This window comes from Schistocerca cancellata, unplaced genomic scaffold (genome assembly GCF_023864275.1).
Source record: "Schistocerca cancellata isolate TAMUIC-IGC-003103 unplaced genomic scaffold, iqSchCanc2.1 HiC_scaffold_718, whole genome shotgun sequence".
NCBI classification, from domain to species: Eukaryota; Metazoa; Arthropoda; class Insecta; order Orthoptera; family Acrididae; genus Schistocerca; species Schistocerca cancellata.
Genome location: NW_026046729.1, coordinates 12,045,694 through 12,066,657, shown reverse-complemented (window position 1 = coordinate 12,066,657; position 20,964 = coordinate 12,045,694).

Here is a 20,964-nt window from a genome sequence, read left to right as displayed (position 1 = left end):
TCCTGCGCTGGAGTTGCTTGGAGGCAGCAGCAGAATTACACAAAAACAAGAACAGAGAATGTGGATACGTGGAACGAATCACAGACAGGGCATAAAGCGCACCAGACCGAATGTGGCACGTTGTAGGACGCTTCTAGCAGGAGCGAACAGAAGAGGGAACGCCTAGAAAAGCACAAGACCGAATGAGGCACGCCAGAGCGCTGATGGTGTCCTGAATCCGAGATGAAACACCTGCGATGGGCTTAGCGTACCAGACTCAAGAGGAAACACGTAAGGGCCTTGCTAGCGGGAGCAGGCTGCAGATGGAAAGTATGGGACCTAACATGGATGAGAAAGCCCACAGCTATATTGGATTTGCTCCACTCGACGATCACTCTCATCTAGCACCTGACGAAGGCAACGGGTCACGTTGCCGAAATACCATGCATGAACGACGCTGACATTCGCCTGCATGCCCGACACGTCAAAATAACTACAGATTAGCGAGAAAGTCAGGGGAATTACAATTTATCGAAGAACGAGAAACCACTACCTCATAAAGGCACTTTCCTTTTGCTTTCAATTTTTGGCACGTCGTTGTAGATATTTTGCTTTCTTACACGGAGCATCTTCACGCAAACAGTCGAATGTGATTGCCAAATGAAAACCGCACTGGGTTATCTTTCGTTATATGCTAAATGTATATGTTGAAATGCTAATCATGTACATATCCAAGATTCTAGTATTCGTGCTAATTTGACGATTGTTACATGGGGGGTTCTTGTCGTTGCTTTTCATAATGGCCAGCAGTCTATTATCAACATGGGCGGCAGGTTCGTTGTCATCAAAATTAGAAGCAGAGCGCTGGAGTGCACTGTCTCAAGTATCGTGTTCTTACAGTCTACATCTACACTCCTCAAGACACCTTACGGAGTGTGGTGGAGGTTACTTTGTGTACAACTGTCACTTCCTCTTCTCGTTCCAGTCGCGGATGGTTCATGGGAGGAACGACTGCAGGTAAGCTCCGTGTATGACACATTCTAAACTTTTTTTTAAATACATACACAATGCAGCTAACACTCTGACCGAACATGCTGAGCTACCGTACCGGCGTCCACGCAGCCATTGAAACAGATGTGAAAAACACTCGTCGTTGTAGTAATTCTACCGACAAGGAGTTCTTGTATTTCAACCGTTTCTACGAAGTAGAATAATGATTTTCAAAAGCAATGATATGTTCAACTAACTTGTAATGAATCTCGACGTATGCTCTATCCGAACCATTATATTTCTTCTGTTTGACAATGTAAACACCGAGTTGAGGGTTGCAGACCGGTAGAGTTGTGAACACTGACACTGCTGAACTTGGGCATGCGTAACGCTCTGCTCTTGGACATCAATTATTCGCACCACTATCTTTTTGCCTCTCATTTTACAGTAATCATAAAACGTAATATCATTTCCTACAAAAATTTCTAGCCCGGAAAATGCTTATTCTATGCACGTGCTATCTAATCATAATCATCTAACGAAATGCCTAGCATATCCCAAATGAAAGAAAGACTAAATAATGCAAAAACCTGTCTTACAGCTATACGTAAATAAGATAAAGAACTGATGTGGTAAATAGTTAGTAAATGGTTAGTAAACATACACTCCTGGAAATGGAAAAAAAACACATTGACACCAGTGTGTCAGACCCACCATACTTGCTCCGGACACCGCGAGAGGGCTGTACAAGCAATGATCACACGCACGGCACAGCGGACACACCAGGAACCGCGGTGGTGGCCGTCGAATGGCGCTAGCTGCGCAGCATTTGTGCACCGCCGCCGTCAGTGTCAGCCAGTTTGCCGTGGCATACGGAGCTCCATCGCAGTCTTTAACACAGGTAGCATGCCGCGACAGCGTGGACGTGAACCGTATGTGCAGTTGACGGACTTTGAGCGAGGGCGTATAGTGGGCATGCGGGAGGCCGGGTGGACGTACCGCCGAATTGCTCAACACGTGGGGCGTGAGGTCTCCACAGTACATCGATGTTGTCGCCAGTGGTCGGCGGAAGGTGCACGTGCCCGTCGACCTGGGACCGGACCGCAGCGACGCACGGATGCACGCCAAGACCGTAGGATCCTACGCGGTGCCGTAGGGGACTGCACCGCCACTTCCCAGCAAATTAGGGACACTGTTGCTCCTGGGGTATCGGCGAGGACCATTCGCAACCGTCTCCATGAAGCTGGGCTACGTTCCCGCACACCGTTAGGCCGTCTTCCGCTCACGCCCCAACATCGTGCAGCCCGCCTCCAGTGGTGTCACGACAGGCGTGAATGGAGGGACGAATGGAGACGTGTCGTCTTCAGCGATGAGAGTCGCTTCTGCCTTGGTGCCAATGATGGTCGTATGCGTGTTTGGCGCCGTGCAGGTGGGCGCCACAATCAGGACTGCATACGACCGAGGCACACAGGGCCAACACCCGGCATCATGGTGTGGGGAGCACTCTCCTACACTGGCCGTACACCACTGGTGATCGTCGAGGGGACACTGAATAGTGCACGGTACATCCAAACCGTCATCGAACCCATCGTTCTACCATTCCTAGTCCGGCAAGGGAACTTGCTGTTCCAACAGGACAATGCACGTCCGCATGTATCCCGTGCTACCCAACGTGCTCTAGAAGGTGTAAGTCAGCTACCCTGGCCAGCAAGATCTCCGGATCTGTCCCCCATTGAGCATGTTTGGGACTGGATGAAGCGTCGTCTCACGCGGTCTGCACGTCCAGCACGAACGCTGGTCCAACTGAGGCGCCAGGTGGAAATGGCATGGCAAGCCGTTCCACAGGACTACATCCAGCATCTCTACGATCGTCTCCATGGGAGAATAGCAGCCTGCATTGCTGCGAAAGGTGGATATACACTGTACTAGTGCCGACATTGTGCATGCTCTGTTGCCTGTGTCTATGTGCCTGTGGTTCTGTCAGTGTGATCATGTGATGTATCTGACCCCAGGAATGTGTCAATAAAGTTTCCCCTTCCTGGGACAATGAATTCACGGTGTTCTTATTTCAATTTCCAGGAGTGTATATAAATCTGTTAAGCTGAGCTGAAAAAGTAAAAACAGCTCATTAACCTGTTAAGGTAGGAAAAAGGTTGTTAGGGCAAGCAAAACCGAAAAGGTTATCAAATAAAGCACATGGAAAGAGGAGTCATAGCTCATAAAAATCACAACCCACACAGAAGAATGCGTGCAAGCAAAAGGTTCTCATCACAGTCTATCAAAAAAAGCAGAAAATTTTCCAACACATTTCGTCTCCATTCGTAAGAAATCGCTTGCCCCAGAAAAAATTGATTATAGCACAATAAACCGTCAGGTAATCCCTAGCAATCCCCATATCTCATGAAATATTAAACGAGTCCCCTCAAATACATAATTCGTAGGTTCACAAAATCATCAAGGTCATCATCTCATCCAATAATCATCATAAACTCATAATTACCTCCATCATAAACTACATGCACATCAAAAGGTCTCATATGATATTGTACTCGTATTATTATCTTCAATGCTATATCGTCGATTAGTGACAGGATATGTTAAATCGAGCCAAAAGATTTCTACCTACACCACAACTACGTACTATACAGCAATTGTCAAATACTGTCCAATTTATTCATAATTCAGTGTGTCAGCTTCTAAGAAAAATTTCAGTACCCGATGTTACCATTCAACCGTCGGGGTTTTGTGCCTACTCGATTAACAGTTGCTGCTTCCTTTTTGGGATATTGTTTTGTCAGGATCTTTGTGTGACACATGCCGCTAGAAATTTTCATTAGTAGCGACATTATCATTCATATAGGTAACAGTAAAGCACTTTATATTAACAAAAATACATAAAGTGAAAAAAGTACAAACAACTAGCCAAACTTTCCTGCCTTATGAATGATGAAATGGCTCACGACTTAACATCTACATGTTTACAGCAGTCCATCCATCAAAAATGAAATTACGTGTATCACAGCATGACTATGCTAAGAAATCAGCACTGACTAACAAAAACAGGTTAAATTCACAAGGAATCAATCTGCGAAATGTCTTACATTGGAAATGTGGTGTGGACTACAAGATTTTCTTGTGCTCAATGTTTCGACTTCAGTCGCGATCAGGCGAGCTATTTGGCGAATACAGAATGGTCCGTTAAAGATTAAGAAGAATTTTTGAAACTTGTTCTTCGATTCGCATGGAAACTGGTGGGGGCGAACTAAAAACATTTTGACGTACTTTGAATTATTTATTGTTTCATTTCCTTTTCTGTATCTGTATCCTCCTCCCTGCTGGATGTATTATGTTTTTACAATCTATTTAAAACACATCATGATATTTTAATCACTGTGACTTTGGAAAAGGTGCTGTTTCTCAGATTCTGTTGGACATTCGTTTGTTTTACACTACCAAATGTGGAGAGAAGAAAGTGGTGTCATTACGCAAAGGGTCTATGGTGTCCCGAAAGATTTTAATGTGGCTGTCCCGTTCTGTGTGCTTCTCGCCACTGTACAATAAGCATAATTTCCTTATTTCTTTCGAGATGCCTTCAGACGAGTTGGAAGAAGGATGTTACAAGAAATGAAAACTGGTATAGTTTTCCAGTTTTCCAATGTACGTATCCAAAGAGCCGAACAAAATTAAGGTCCAATATCAGAGATAAGTCTTTCGACATGTCCCACTTGTCTTAAAAAGACCTTGGTGAATACTGCAGTAGAAGTTCTCGCAGTTACTTTACAAATTTGTGTAAAAGAGACATATTTTGATGTGACTTCTACAGCCACAAAAATATACGAAAAATCTGGTCTGCGCATTGGAACGGGTCCATACATGCCCATGGCAGTTAAGTGACGTAATTTATCTGGAATGATTGAAACAGATGCGCAAAAGTGGTGGATGTTTTATCTTTGTGAAAAGGTTTACATTTGGTCAGGACGCTATGGGATGCGTTTTCCCATGTTCAGAAAGTAGGAGATATGACGAAGTATGTAAAACATTTTCTGGCTCCACAGATATCATAACTAGAGTCACTACCAAATTAACCCGTTGGCCCGATAATGTAGAATGCATCTATCGCTGTCACCGTCACCATCGGTTTTTAAACGTTTGAAGATAATGTTGTTACTTACCAAATAATGATGTCTAACTGTCTAGTTGTTTGCATGTCACAACAGCTGCTTGATATTCTTCCGTATGGAATCTCTATCTCAACCTTTCACGTGTCGTTTAAAGCAGAAGGAACACACTTTTCGAAAGCACCCTCTGGAGTCTATGGAAGAATGAAACTGGACTGTCAGAATCCTGTGGATGGACCAATTTGTCAGACACCTAGAAATCCTCAAATGGCGTCAGTAACGATATTCTCTTCTCTACTAATATGTATAACATTGAACTGAAATATCTGTAAATAGAATGTCCATCTCCCCAAGCGATCATGAGAAAGTTTGGCGGTCATAAGAATTTTGCAAAAGCCCAAACTACAGCTAATGACTCAAGTTCTATGACAGAATAATTTCGTTCAGAAACGGAATAATTTCTTTCAAAAGTGGAAAGAATAGAACTGGTAATCGCAAGGCTCTTAGAAACAATAATGCCATTTTCCTGTATTTCTTGAAACTCATGAACACCAAGGGCTGTATTGGAGCTGTCAGTCACGATGCCGAAATCACCCGAAATTTCCAGGAGGGAAAGTAAAGGTACATTTTGTAAAGCTTCAGTCCAGAGATTGGTTTGATGCAACTCCCCATGCTACTCTATCCTGTGTAAGCTTCTTCATCTCCCAGTACTTACTGCAAACTACATCCTTCTGAATCTGCTTAGTGTATTCATCTCTTGGTCTCACTGTAAGATTTTTACCCTCCACACTGCCCCCAATACTAAATTGGTGATCCCTTGGTGCCTCAGAATATGTCCTACCAAGTGATCCCTTCTTCTAGTCAAGTTCTGCTACAAACTCCTCTTCTCCCCAGTTCTATTCAATACCTCCTCATTAGTTATGTGATCTACCCATCTAATCTTCAGCATTCTTCTGTAGCACCACATTTCGAAAGCTTCTATTCTATTCTTGTCCAAACCACTGTATTTATCGTCCATATTTCTCTTCCATACATGGCTACTCTCCATAGAAATACTTTCAGAAACGACTTCCTGACACTTAAATCTGTACTCGATGTTAACAAATTTTTCTTCTTCCGAAACGCTTTCCTTGCCATTGCCAGTCTACATTTTATATCCTCTCTACTTCGACCATCATGAGTTGTTTTGCACCCCAAATAGCAAAACTCATTTACTACTTCAAGCGTCTCATTTCCTAATCTAATTCCCTCAGCAACACCCGATTTAACTAGACTACATTCCATTATCCTCGTTTTGCTTTTGTTGATGTTCATATTATATCCTCCTTTCAAGGCACTGTTTATTCCGTTCAGCTGCTCTTCCATGTCCTTTGCTTTCACTGACAGAATTACAATGTCATCGGCGAACCTCAAAGTTTTTATTTCTTTTCCATGGATTTTAACTCCAACTCCGAATTTTTCATTTGTTCACTGCTTGCTCAACATACAGATTGAATAACATCAGGGATACGCTACAACCCTGTCTCACTCCTTTCCCAACCACTGCATCCCTTTCATGCCCCTCGACTCTGATAACTGCCATCTGGATTCTGTACAAATTGTAATTAGCCTTTCGCTCCCTGTGTTTTACCCCTGCCACCTTCAGAATTTGAAGGAGAGTATTCCAATCAAGATTGCCAAAAGCTTGCTCTAAGCCTACTAATGCTAGAAATGTAGGCTGCCCTTTCCTTAATCTATTTTCTAAGATAAGTCGTAGTTTCATCATTGCCCCACGTGTTCCGACATTTCTACGGAATCCAAACTGATCTTCCTCGAGGTCGGCTTCTACCACTTTTTCCATCGTCTGTAAAGAATTCGAGTTAGTATTTTACAGCCATGGCTTATTAAACTGATAGTTCGGTAATTTTCACATCTGTCAACATCCTCTTTCTTTTTTCCATCGTCTGTAAAGAATTCGAGTTAGTATTTTACAGCCATGGCTTATTAAACTGATAGTTCGGTAATTTGCACATCTGTCAACATCCTCTTTCTTTGGGATTGGAATTATTGTATTCTTCTTGAAGTCTGAGAGTATTTTGCCTGTCTCATACATCTTGCTCACCAGATGGTGAAGTTTTGTCAGTTCTGGCCCTCCCAAGGCTGTCACTAGTTCTAATGGAATGTTGTCCACTCCCGTGGCCTTGTTTCGACTAAGGTCTTTTAGTGCTCTGTCAAAGTCTTCACGCAGTATCATATCTCTCATTTCATCTTCATCTACCTCCTCTTCCACTTCCATAACTTTGTCCGCAAGAATATTGCCCTTGTATAGACCCTCTATTTACTCCTTCCCACCGAGCGAGGTGGCGCAGTGGTTAGACACTGGACTCGCATTCGGGAGGACGACGGTTCAATCCCGCGTTCGGCCATCCTGATTTAGGTTTTCCGTGATTTCCCTAAATCACTCCAGGCAAATGCCGGGATGGTTCCTCTGAAAGGGCACGGCCGACTTCCTTCCCCATCCTTGCCTAATCCGATGAGACCGATGACCACGCAGTCTGGTCTCCTTCCCCAAACCAACCAACCAACCAACCAACTCCTTCCTCCTTTCTGCTTTCCCTTCTTCTTAGAACTGGTTTTCCATCTGAGCTCCTGATATTCATGCAAGTGTTTCTCTTTTCTCCAAAGGTCTCTTAAATTTTCCAGTAGGCAGTATCTGTCTTACCCCTAATGATACACGCCTCTACATACCTACATTTTTTAACTGACATAACGTTTGACTATCGAGAATTTTGTAGTGAACGAAACGTCCAAAAAAATTGACGAGGCCTAAGGAAATTCTAACTTGACGTTCAGTGCTACGAGATGCAACGTCACGAATGAGCTGAAGTTTGTCTGGATCGGCTTCAGTACCAGAAGCTGAAATGATATGACCAAAAAATTTAACAGCCGGTTTTCTAAATTCTGCTTTGCTTAAATTGGCCATTATTCCATGACTTGGAAAAGTTTAGAATAATGAGTTCACGACTCTGTCGTGTTGCGTACCAGGTATCCTCAGCAACAAGTAATTCGTCGACATAAGTAGTGATCTGTCTTTTAAAGATACTTAAGACGAAATATTAAGACCAGATGGTAATTTTCAAAATTCATAAGAAATTCTGAAGCTTTAAAAGGCTGTACATTTGCAACTAGTGGGGTATAATTTGAGCAGCTAGAATACGGTTCTTAGATTGAATGTGGAAAACCCGATGACTTCATAAAGTTTTTGGAGCAACTCATCTAACTATATCTGAACGTCTGTTACTATGATGTCATTAATTAGAGCAGGATCTAAAAGAAGTCTCAACGAATCATACTTTTTTGCAACAATGTATAAGGGCTGGCTGCTTTTTCAGGTATGCCTTGTTGGAATTTCTCTTTTACTTTATCTCTATAAATAAATGGAATGCAGTAGTTCAAATGGTTCAAATGGCTCTGAGTACTATGGGACGTAACTTCTGAGGTCATCAGTCCCGTTGACTTAAAACCACTTCAACCTAACTAACCTAAGGACATCACACACATCCATGCCCGAGGCAGGATTCGAACCTGCGACCGTAGCGGTCGCGCGGCTCCAGACTGAAGCGCCTAGAACCGCTCGGCCACTACGGCCGGCGGAATGCAGTAGTGTCTAAAAACTAAACTATTGCGAGGTTTGACTTGAAATTCATAAACAAATCCGTGCATAATTCTGGGAACATTGTGAAAACCACGAGAATGCGTCCGTAGAATTACCTGTAATTATTTTCTATCCCTGTCTGTTGCAACTTCTCCCCTGTCTGTTTTGGCTTGTATAGTTACAGAAATGTCTAAATCTCATTCTTCATTTTCATTAACGATAGGAAATTCTGCATCATTGAGGAAAGACATGTATCAGTTCATGTTTTGGTTGACGTGAGAAACTGTAGGCATGTAATCTCCTGTTCCTCCATTGAAAAACTCTTCTCAAAATGCAATGTAACCTGCGTGTCATTGGTTTGTAGCGCAATACATGAATTTTCAAAATCTGATACTGCTTTTTGCCTGTTTAAGAAATCCATGCCAAACATAATCTTCCTTGTTTGTAGTGGAGCGATCCAAAAGTTTGCAAAGAAAGTATGACATTGTATAATAAATTGTAAATGTATCTACGATTTTACATTGACACCATCCCTTGAAACATTTCCTCTACCTTTTGTTCTGTGTAGTGGTAAAGTAGGATAAATTTCATATAAATTACATTTATTAAATATAGCATCAATAATTATTGCGAGTGAAAATGACTTTCCGATTCATTCAAAAGAGTATTTCGCCATTTTCTCCCGTTTTCATTTCTCCCTTTCCCACACCTGTCATTTTCTCGAACATCGTGGTTTAGTTTCTATTGTCATGATAGTTGTGATTGTATGGTTGCATACGGGAATTGGTATTCCACTGTATGTAATTTTTGAAATAGTTACTATGTTGTGAAGGATTGTTCATTCTGTACCTTGAATTTCGAAAGTGCTGGCTGTTATCATAAAAATTCGCATTTTGTTGCTGTTCAAACTGTGGTGACTATTGAAAACGTCATGTCCCTGATAGTGTGTTTTGTACTGTTGACTATCTCCCTATTTTCTGTCTCTGTTGTTACTGAATGCTATTAATTGTCCCCTAATCCGATTCTCATTGTAACTGCGGTGGGCCTGACAAAAGTTTCTGTTTTTGTACGTATAGTCGGATGGTTGAACCTCAAGCAATTGTTATATCTCAGAAATTCACTGACGTTTTCTGTCTGATGTCCTGTCAGCAAAGAAACTCGTAAAGATCTTGGAAATTTAAAAACACAAAACTCGATTAAAGCATATTGGCTGTACGGTTATGTCAAATTTAGGTTCTGTTATACTATATACTTGAAAAGTCGCAAATTATGAATTTTAAAAATTTGGCTAATTGATGAGTCTATCCATAACTCCAAGCATTATATAATCTCTGACCAGTATGCGACGAGACAGGAATTTAGTAATTTGTCTACAGAAAAGTGTTGTCTTGTTACAGATTCCATCCGCTTAGCTGGTTTTCCTTCCAAAAAACTACAAATAAATTGTAACTTGTGTGTCATCGGCGAAGATGGTGGTAAGGAAAAGCGAAATTGTATGATCCAATCTAAATGACATAAATCATTGAAGCCATTTCGAAAAACTGATGAAAATGTTTGTAGTCAAACCCGTCGTGTCTTGTGAAATCATAAAAGTTCTGTCAGTTGAAATGAGTGTGTCAGTGCTCATGTTCATTTTCAAAGTCTCGTTCACGTATAAGTCGGGCAAAATGCGGTCTTTCAACGAAATCTTTTTCTCGTCCGTGATAGCTGTCATTACAATCACGTTTATCTTGGGCGTCTGTCAAATTCTCTTTTTGCTTGCAGTCATCTGTCCTTGTTTAAAACGCTCTGAAGACTGAAATTCTTCGGCCTCTTTAAGCTGTATTGGCTGTGTGTTTGTTGAGTGATCATTTGTACTGACATCGATTTGCTCGACTTTGTTTCAAAGTTCACTGCAGTGGGCTTTCAGTGTTTCAAACTGTTCTTATGTTCTGGTGTCGATTTTGTTTCTTTCTGTTTTCAAAATTCTGTATCTGTTCAGAACGATTTAGTGATTAGCGCCGCAATTTTGCGATCAGGACACTGGGAACAACTTTATTAAGTTTCTCAATTGTTGAAGCTTTTTCGTTATGGATCTGTAATTTCATTAAATTTTATGTCAATCTCAGACACTCTCTGAGAAAATTAACGTAATTGTGTGTCTGTTTCTGCGGTTTCTTCTATTCTTGTAGAGATTTTACCTAATCCTGTTTTCATGCCTGTCGTTACATAATTTACGATTGCATCAACGCTTTCTTTTAGTTTTGTTTCAATTATTTCCTTGTTTACTCGTGGCCGTGTTTAAATTATTGTGGTTTGTCTTATAATTTTGTTTCAAATACTTTAGTGTTTTCTTGCAGTTTCGTTCAAGGTGGCTTCATAACTGATTTCGTAGTGTTTTGTTACTGTCTTGTTCTAAACGACGAAGCAAAAGTGCAAGTTTATTGCGAGGTATTCTCGCTAACTGTTACGTGAAGAACTGATTGTTCGTTTGTATTTTTATTCACTGCTGCGTTTTCCGACAAATTTAGCGTGGTCTTTTTAATGTTACTGTCAAACTGCGAGGAATATGAAATCTCGAGTCTCACGTCTCATTATCAAAAGAAATATTTATGTTCGCAAAAATGTTGTGATCTGAATTCTGTGTGTTGTCCACGTTCCTTGCAAACTGTCTGCCTCGGAGGGAAGCATCTACCTGAAAGAATTAGTCTCCATAGCATTAATAAGAGCATCAACGGGAATTAAAGTTCTGTTGTCACCTGAATTTGACGTATCTACGCCCTGGGAAAGACTGATACGCTGTTTACTGTGTAGTGCTACTCTGTAATTATAACAGCAAAGAAAAATATTCAAAACAAAAGCAGACAAAGAAATTTTCAAAAATTGACCTAATCAGCTGTAAGAAAAAAACAAATTGTTACCTACTGCTACTGTACCATAGCTCGACTGTTCACATTTAACACCGTAGGTCAGCTGTCAGTCTCTTCTTCTCTCCTTGCGATCAATAGATATATCTGCACCGCATCTTCGCCGAGGAGAGATTACCTCTAACTCTGTGCCGCGCAGTTCTCTGCCGAGGCTGCACGCGCATATCTAAGCAATACCTTCTTTATGAGCGCGATTCCAGACTTCTCAAACAAGAAAAATTTCTACGAAAATTTACATACACACCTTTCAGTGTATACAGACTGTCTTAAACAGAGAGTGTTTCTTTTTATTTTTTTTAAAAGTCTGAGTGGATTTTCCTTGAACTCAGAACTTCAATTACTGTTTTTCTTTTTAGAACTGCATAATTTTATACAATCCACTTGCCGTTCAGCGACTAGAAACCGTGTTAACTTGTTTCACCATCCATGCTGTTCCTCTCACGAATTTTCTCTCTCCTGTTAGTGTAAGCAAAACCTCCAACAGTATATGCGAAATTACTCTTTTCCTGCAATTATTCATGTATTACAGAGAAACGAACTTGGTCGCAAACATGGATTTTACGCAACTGAATTATTTGACCTTCTTGCCGACTGAGACGAATCTATTTGTGCTACGGAAAGCTCCGTCGGTCTAAAATGCGAATTCGTATTCGTCATAGGCATTGAAAGGGTCCTGTAGCCACCTTTCATTAGTCCGGTAGCCCATTTTCACTACAATTTCTCTTTCTTTTCCTTCTTTCTCTTTTCTCATGACTCTTATAGTGGTGTGATTGAATGAATGTGGTTGTGTGTCACGTTGCTAGACGGTGGCGTAGTCTGCTGCAGAAAGTCTGCGGTAGTCATACTGATTCAGCAGCAGTTGTACAGAATAGCCAACTCTAGTAGTGGTCAAGCAGGCAAAGAGGTTTGCGCTGCTCGTGAGAAATCCACCTGCTTCAGGTTGGTGGCGGAAATGGCATCTTTGGGTTTTCCGGGCCACGGGGTGCGTGGAAGAGGCTGGAGAAGTAAAAGGGAGGCAGTCTGTCGCCGGTACGGGTAGCGTCCACAGCCGTGCTCCAGTCGAAGAAGGGTGAGTTAGACAGACCGCGTGGCGCGTTGTTGCTTTTGGTCTCGTTTTTCAAATCTGAAAGTTTGCTTTGCCTTGTCGCAGCAAGGAATGCAAAACTTTGGCAGATTTTTCTTTTAGTAAATTTCTAGCAAACAAATGGTAATGAGATGGGGAGCTATTAATATCAATGGGGGCTACTCTGGGAAGAAGGTAGAGCTGGCAGAGGCTGCAAGTAAGATGGGGCTGGACGTTCTAGCTGTTAGTGACATTCGGGTAAGGGGTGAGAAAGAAGAGGAAGTGGGAGATTACAAGGTCTACCTGTCAGGCGTCAAAGCAGGAATAGCACAATGGGGTGTAGGGCTTTACATCAGGAAAGAAATGGAACCCAGCGTAGTTGCAATAAGGTATGTAAATGAACGACTGATGTGGATAGATTTGACAGTGTCTAGCAAGAAAATTAGGATTGTGTCAGTATATTCGCATTGTGAAGGGACAGATCAAGATAAGATGGATAGTTTCTATGAGGCACTCAGTGATGTAGTTGTTAGAGTAAAGGACAAGGACAGTGTTCTGCTCATGGGTGATTTTAATGCCAGGATTGGAAATCGAACAGAAGGGTATGAAAAGGTTATGGGTAAATTTGGAGAGGATATGGAGGCCAACAGGAACGGGAAACAACTCTTGGATTTCTGTGCCAGTATGGGCTTAGTAATCACAAACTCCTTTTTTAAACATAAGAACATTCACCGGTATACTTGGGAAGGCAGGGGAACCAGATCTGTCATTGACTATTTAATAACAGATCAGGAATTCCGGAAGGCTGTGAGGGACACACGAGTATTCAGGGGATTCTTTGATGACACTGATCATTATTTAATCTGCAGTGAAATTGGGATTGTGAGGCCGAAAGTGCAGCAGGTCAGGTCCATAATTAGGAGGATAAGAGTGGAGAAACTTCAGGATAAGGAAATCAGGCACAAGTACATAACAGCGATCTCAGAAAGGTACCAGTTAGTTGAATGTAGTCAATTACAGTCACTGGAAAAGGAGTGGACAAGGTACAGGGACACAGTACTAGAAGTGGCTAAAGAATGTCTTGGAACAGTAGTGTGTAAAAGTAGGATGAAGCAAACAGTTTGGTGGAATGATACAGTCAAGGCAGCCTGTAAAAGGAAAAAGAAGGCATATCAAAAATGGCTACATACCAGAACCCAGGTAGACAGAGAAAGTTATGTTGAAGAAAGAAACAAAGCCAAACAGATAATTGCAGCATCCAAGAAGAAATCGTGGGAAGACTTTGGAAACAGTTTGGAGACTATGGGTCAAGCTGCTGGAAAACCATTCTGGAGTGTAATTATCAGTCTTCGAAAGGGAGGTAAGAAGGAAATGACAAGTATTTTGGACAGGTCAGGAAAACTACTGGTGAATCCTTTGGATGCCTTGGGCAGATGGAGGGAATATCTTGAAGAGTTGCTCAATGTAGGTGAAAATGCGATCAGTAATGTTTCAGATTTCGAGGTAGAATGGGATAGGAATGATGATGGAAACAGGATCACATTTGAGGAAGTGGAAAAAATGGTCAGTAGATTGCAGTGCAATAAAGCGGCTGGGGCGGATGAAATTAAGTCGGAACTCATCAAATACAGTGGAATGTCAGGTCTTAAATGGCTACACAGGATAATTGAAATGGCCTGGGAGTCGGGACAGGTTCCATCAGACTGGACAAAAGCAGTAATCACACCAATCTTTAAACATGGAAACGGAAAAGATTGTAACAACTACAGAGGTATCTCTTTAATCAGCGTTGTGGGTAAAATCTTCTCAGGTATTGTTGAAAGGAAAGTGAGAGTATTAGTTGAGGACCAATTGGATGAAAATCAGTGTGGGTTTAGGCCTCTTAGAGGTTGTCAGGACCAGATCTTTAGCTTACGGCAAATAATGGAGAAGTGTTATGAGTGGAACAGGGAATTGTATCTATGCTTTATAGATCTAGAAAAGGCATATGACCGGGTTCCTAGGAGGAAGTTATTGTCTGTTCTACAAGATTATGGAATAGGAGGCAAACTTTTGCAAGCAATTAAAGGCCTTTACATGGATGGTCGGGCAGCAGTTACAGTTGACGGTAAATTGAGTTCATGGTTCAGAGTAGTGTCAGGGGTAAGACAAGGCTGCAACCTGTCTCCACTGTTGTTCATATTATTTATGGATCATATGTTGAAAACAATAGACTGGCTGGGTGAGATTAAGATATGTGAACACAAAATAAGCAGTCTTGCATATGCGGATGACTTAGTTGCGATGGCAGATTCGATTGAAAGTTTGCAAAGTAATATTTCAGAGCTAGATCAGAAATGTAAGGACTATGGTATGAAGATTAGCATCTCCAAAACGAAAGTAATGTCAGTGGGAAAGAAATATAAACGGATTGAGTGCCAAATAGGAGGAACAAAGTTAGAACAGGTGGACAGTTTCAAGTACTTAAGATGCATATTCTCACAGGATGGCAACATAGTGAAAGAACTGGAAGCAAGGTGTAGCAAAGCTAATGCAGTGAGCGCTCAGCTACGATCTACTCTCTTCTGCAAGAAGCAAGTCAGTACCAAGACTAAGTTATCTGTGCACCGTTCAATCTTTCGACCAACTTTGTTCTATGGAAGCGAAAGCTGGGTGGATTCAGGTTACCTCATCAACAAGGTTGAGATTACGGATATGAAAGTAGCTAGGATGATTGCAGGTACTAGTAGATGGGAACAATGGCAGGAGGGTGTCCACAATAAGGAAATCAAAGAAAAACTGGGAATGAACTCTATAGATGTAGCAGTCAGGGCGAACAGGCTTAGATGGTGGGGTCATGTTACACGCATGGGAGAAGCAAGGTTACCCAAGAGACTCATGGATTCAGCAGTAGAGGGTAGGAGGAGTCGGGGCAGACCGAGGAGAAGGTACCTGGATTCGGTTAAGAATGATTTTGAAGTAATAGGTTTAACATCAGAAGAGGCACCAATGTTAGCACTAAATAGGGGATCATGGAGGAACTGTATAAAGGGGGCTATGCTCCAGACTGAACGCTGAAAGGCATAATCAGTCTTTGATGATGATGATGATGATAAATTTCTATAGCAGACTTGGATCCGCCGGAAGAGCGCCACACATAGGTGTCGATAAGAAGTGAGCACTCGCTTCTGTATGAATGTCTGTTTGCCTTCAGCTGTGCCTTTCATTTTTCTAAATATTAATAGTTTTGCCTTCTCGTAAATTTTCCTTGCTTTATGTAGGATCTTTCGTCCATAGGGAGACAACCACATGGTTGAACATTAGAGTTTGTTAGGCTACCGTCATCACTAACTGCCCGATCTCATGTTGTTTTAAAGGATGTTAACTGTTCATGATTGTGTGATATGACATTGTTGCATCTTGGCCACGATACCTAGAAATTGCGTCTCCACAAACCACGTGGGCACGCGGGTGTACTGACAAATGTGTACCGTTTCACGAGTTATTGCGATCAGTTATCAGGCAGCAGCAGTTGTATGAATGATTAACACCAATGATTTTAGGTGTAGATTATAGTGGTGAATGTATCGATGCTTTTCTTGAATATTTTAGGAATTCATGTTATCAGGAATTGTGTACATGTCTCACATTCATATCTTAGGAATAAATTATTATATCAACAATTTTCTCTTGTATTCCGAGGTTACGTTTTTGCACCTAAGCCACTCACCTCGTAGCTTTCCTGTCAGCACATCCAACGCGTTTCCTTACGCACAGGTCCAGTGATTAGTTTCGCCTTTTATTTTAAAACAATTGCTTTAGATTAAGTCTTATTTTCATGTGTGTTGCTGGGAGCTGATCTTCTTCACAGTGTTCATGCATGTGCTATTTTATTTTAACTGGTTGATTCTCGTGAACAGTGCACGGGAAATACTATTAATTACATCGCATCCACCACGTGCGATATCACGTATGCATTTTTATGAGTTTTTGGTCTGTGATCAATTTATTTTCCGACTCGGCCAAACCTTTGATTAGTTGTATGGTTAGAGTCGGTAGCGATGCTAATCTTCTCACGTTAATTTCACAATCAATAAGCATTTCCATACCCAGTAATAACGTAATAACCCATAGAAACAGGTTAGTTACAGCATATAACATAACAACAGAAGTGGAAGAAGCCACTTTCCGAATAGGTCTTCCATCCATCCATAGATTGTTGTCCCTTTCTCTTTAGGGATGGTCACGTACAGGATCCCGACGTACTGTCATACGGCTTTCGTACACAAATAATAGAGATTTAAAGCAAACTCTGAGTTACTTCTTCAGAAAAGGTCATCCGTGCGCCATAAACTTTACTTCGTTATTCCATCAGCTTTTGTATGTACTACTCCTAATATGAATCATGATAGAAGGTTGTATACATGGAAGAACCCTGGAGATACTAAAAGGTATCAGATAGATTATATAATGGTAAGACAGAGATTTAGGAACCAGGTTTTAAATTGTAAGACATTTCCAGGGGCAGATGTGGACTCTGACCACAATCTATTGGTTATGACCTGTAGATTAAAACTGAAGAAACTGCAAAAAGGTGGGAATTTAAGGAGATGGGACCTGGATAAATTGAAAGAACCAGAGGTTGTACAGAGTTTCAGGGAGAGCATAAGGGAACAATTAACAGGAATGGGGGAAAGAAATACAGTAGAAGAAGAATGGGTAGCTTTGAGGGATGAAGTAGTGAAGGCCGCAGAGGATCAAGTAGGTAAAAAGACGAGGGCTAGTAGAAATCCTTGGGTAACAGAAGAAATATTGAATTTAATTGATGAAAGGAGAAAATATAAAAATGCAGTAAATGAAGCAGGCAAAAAAGAATACAAACGTCTCAAAAATGAGATCGACAGGAAGTGCAAAATGGCTAAGCAGGGACGGCTAGAGGACAAATGTAAGGATGTAGAGGCTTATCTCACTAGGGGTAAGATAGATACTGCCAACAGGAAAATTAAAGAGACATTTGGAGATAAGAGAACCACTTGTATGAACATCAAGAGCTCAGGTGGAAACCCAGTTGTAAGCAAAGAAGGGAAAGCAGGAAGGTGGAAGGAGTATATAGAGGGTCTATACAAGGGTGATGCACTTGAGGACAATATTATGGAAATGGAAGAGGATGTAGATGAAGATGAAATGGGAGATACGATACTGCGTGAAGAGTTTGACAGAGCACTGAAAGACCTGAGTCGAAACAAGGCCCTCGGAGTAGACAACATTCCATTGGAACTACTGACGGCCTTGGGAGAGCCAGTCCTGACAAAACTCTACCATCTGGTGAGCAAGATGTATGAAACAGGCGAAATACCCTCAGACTTCAAGAAGAATATAATAATTCCAATCCCAAAGAAAGCAGGTGTTGACAGATGTGAAAATTACCGAACAATCAGCTTAATAAGCCACAGCTGCAAAGTACTAACACGAATTCTTTACAGACGAATGGAAAAACTAGTAGAAGCCGACCTCGGGGAAGATCAGTTTGGATTCCGTAGAAATACTGGAACACGTGAGGCAATACTGACCTTACGACTTATCTTAGAAGAAAGATTAAGGAAAGGCAAACCTACGTTTCTAGCATTTGTAGACTTAGAGAAAGCTTTTGACAATGATGACTGGAATACTCTCTTTCAAATTCTAAAGGTGGCAGGGGTAAAATACAGGGAGCGAAAGGCTATATACAATTTGTACAGAAACCAGATGGCAGTTATAAGAGTCGAGGGACATGAAAGGGAAGCAGTGGTTGGGAAGGGAGTAAGACAGGGTTGTAGCCTCTCTCCGATGTTATTCAATCTGTATATTGAGCAAGCAGTAAAGGAAACAAAAGAAAAATTTGGAGTAGGTATTAAAATCCATGGAGAAGAAGTAAAAACTTTGAGGTTCGCCGATGACATTGTAATTCTGTCAGAGACAGCAAAGGACTTGGAAGAGCAGTTGAACGGAATGGATGGTGTCTTGAAGGGAGGATATAAGATGAATATCAACAAAAGCAAAACGAGGATAATGGAATGTAGTCGAATTAAGTCGGGTGATGCTGAGGGAATTAGATTAGAAAATGAGACACTTAAAGTAGTAAAGGAGTTTTACTATTTGGGGAGCAAAATAACTGATGATGGTCGAAGTAGAGAGGATATAAAATGTAGACTGGCAATGGCAAGGAAAGCGTTTCTGAAGAAGAGAAATTTGTTAACATCGAGTATTGATTTAAGTGTCAGGAAGTCATTTCTGAAAGTATTTGTATGGAGTGTAGCCATGTATGGAAGTGAAACATGGGCGGTAAATAGTTTGGACAAGAAGAGAATAGAAGCTTTTGAAATGTGGTGCTACAGAAGGACGCTGAAGATTAGATGGGTAGATCACGTAACTAATGAGGAAGTATTGAATAGGATTGGGGAGAAGAGAAGTTTGTGGCACAACTTGACCAGAAGAAGGGATCGGTTGGTAGGACATGTTCTGAGGCATCAAGGGATCACCAATTTATTATTGGAGGGCAGCGTGGAGGGTAAAAATCGTAGGGGGAGACCAAGAGATGAATACACTAACCAGATTCAGAAGGATGTAGGTTGCAGTAGGTACTGGGAGATGAAGAAGCTTGCACAGGATAGAGTAGCATGGAGAGCTGCATCAAACCAGTCTCAGGACTGAAGACCACAACAACAACAACACTCCTAATATGGAAAAAATTAACATTGATTCCGCAAACAGAGATTCAGTTCTAGCTCTGTTCCTCCTTGAGATCCACCGCGCCGTAGACAATGGCTTTCAGGTTGACGCGGTGTTTCTTGACACAGTCGCGCACTGCCGTTATTAAAAAAGAAAATACGAACTTACCGAGTACGGGAGCAGATTTGGAAATGGAATTCATTCTGAAGGCAGTGTCTTATAATGCGCTTTTTCGTCCTGTTCTTGAGTATTATTAAACTATCTGGGTCCCTACCAAATAAGACTGTTAGAAAATATAGAGAAGATCCATCGAAGAGTGGCACGTTTCGTAGAGGGATCGTTTAGTCGGTACGAGAGCGTTATGGAGATTTTCGACAATCTTTATTGGAAGACGTCACAAGACAGGCGTTATGCATCACGGACAGATTTACTATTAAAATTTCGAGAGAGCACTTTCTGGAAAGAGTCGAAATACATATTACTTCCCCCACATACGTCGCACAAAATAACAATGTGGAGAAAAATCGAGGTATTAGACGCAATACAGAGGCTTACCGACAATCACTCTTCGCACGCGCTATTCGTGAATGAAACATCGTTGGAGGGTTCAGTTAATGATACAAAAGTACTCTCCTCCACACAGCAATCGGTGGGTTGTTGAGTATGATGTAGATATGTCATCGAAGCTCATTCGTCTTCCTCATCACAGTGACAGTACAAATCCAATACGCTCTTTAAAAAACGTTGCTCACAACGATCTAGTAAGCTGTAATTGGAAAATCGATATTAATAACACGTATGGAAAGAACAAGTGGATTAATGCGGGTGGTACGTGAAACACTATGGAGGAAACTTGCAATCTTTATACAATGTTTAATACAACTGTACGTACGCGGAGGAGATATGATCCAACCGGATCGGAAAGGTTGCCATAATGTCTGCGAAGGTGCGGAAGAAGTGTTTCTTTCGCAAGCAGCGACGATTCGCGTACTCACGGACAGAAACGTAACCTTACTGTGACACCAAGGGACGGTTTGTTGGGGAAGCAGAGACAGAGTCGGAGGCTCAACGTAATCCGATTTAACGGGGAGGGAACCCCGTCATCCTCTGCCTTTGATACGCCATCGACGAAGAAGAAGTTCGGCATTTTGCTCTCTCGCAACGTTATTCCTCAAAGACGAAGTCCATCAAATCGATGTCTGCTCGGTGGCGCTTTCTACACCCACGGGCAGCCACTTTATTCAGTTCTATAAATCCCACGCACCTCGCAGGTCCCTCACATTCTTTTAGGTGTCTGGGAACAGCTCCTACACTACTGTTTACTTCCATGACTTGATTTTATGAAAACATAATGTTATCACGTATGTTTGTGTGTTAAATCGCGCTTCCCTCATGCATTCTACCATGTTTTTTAGCTCTACTTTCGTCATGTATTCAGTATCTAGTTACTTCTCAGCAGTAAGACAAATCTCGTGATACTGCGTTGAGAATGAACCTACAAACAACTTTTGTAACTGATGTCAATTGAAAAACTCACAAACAACATGATAACGTTATTCAATATCTCTAATCTTAGAGCAGATTTGT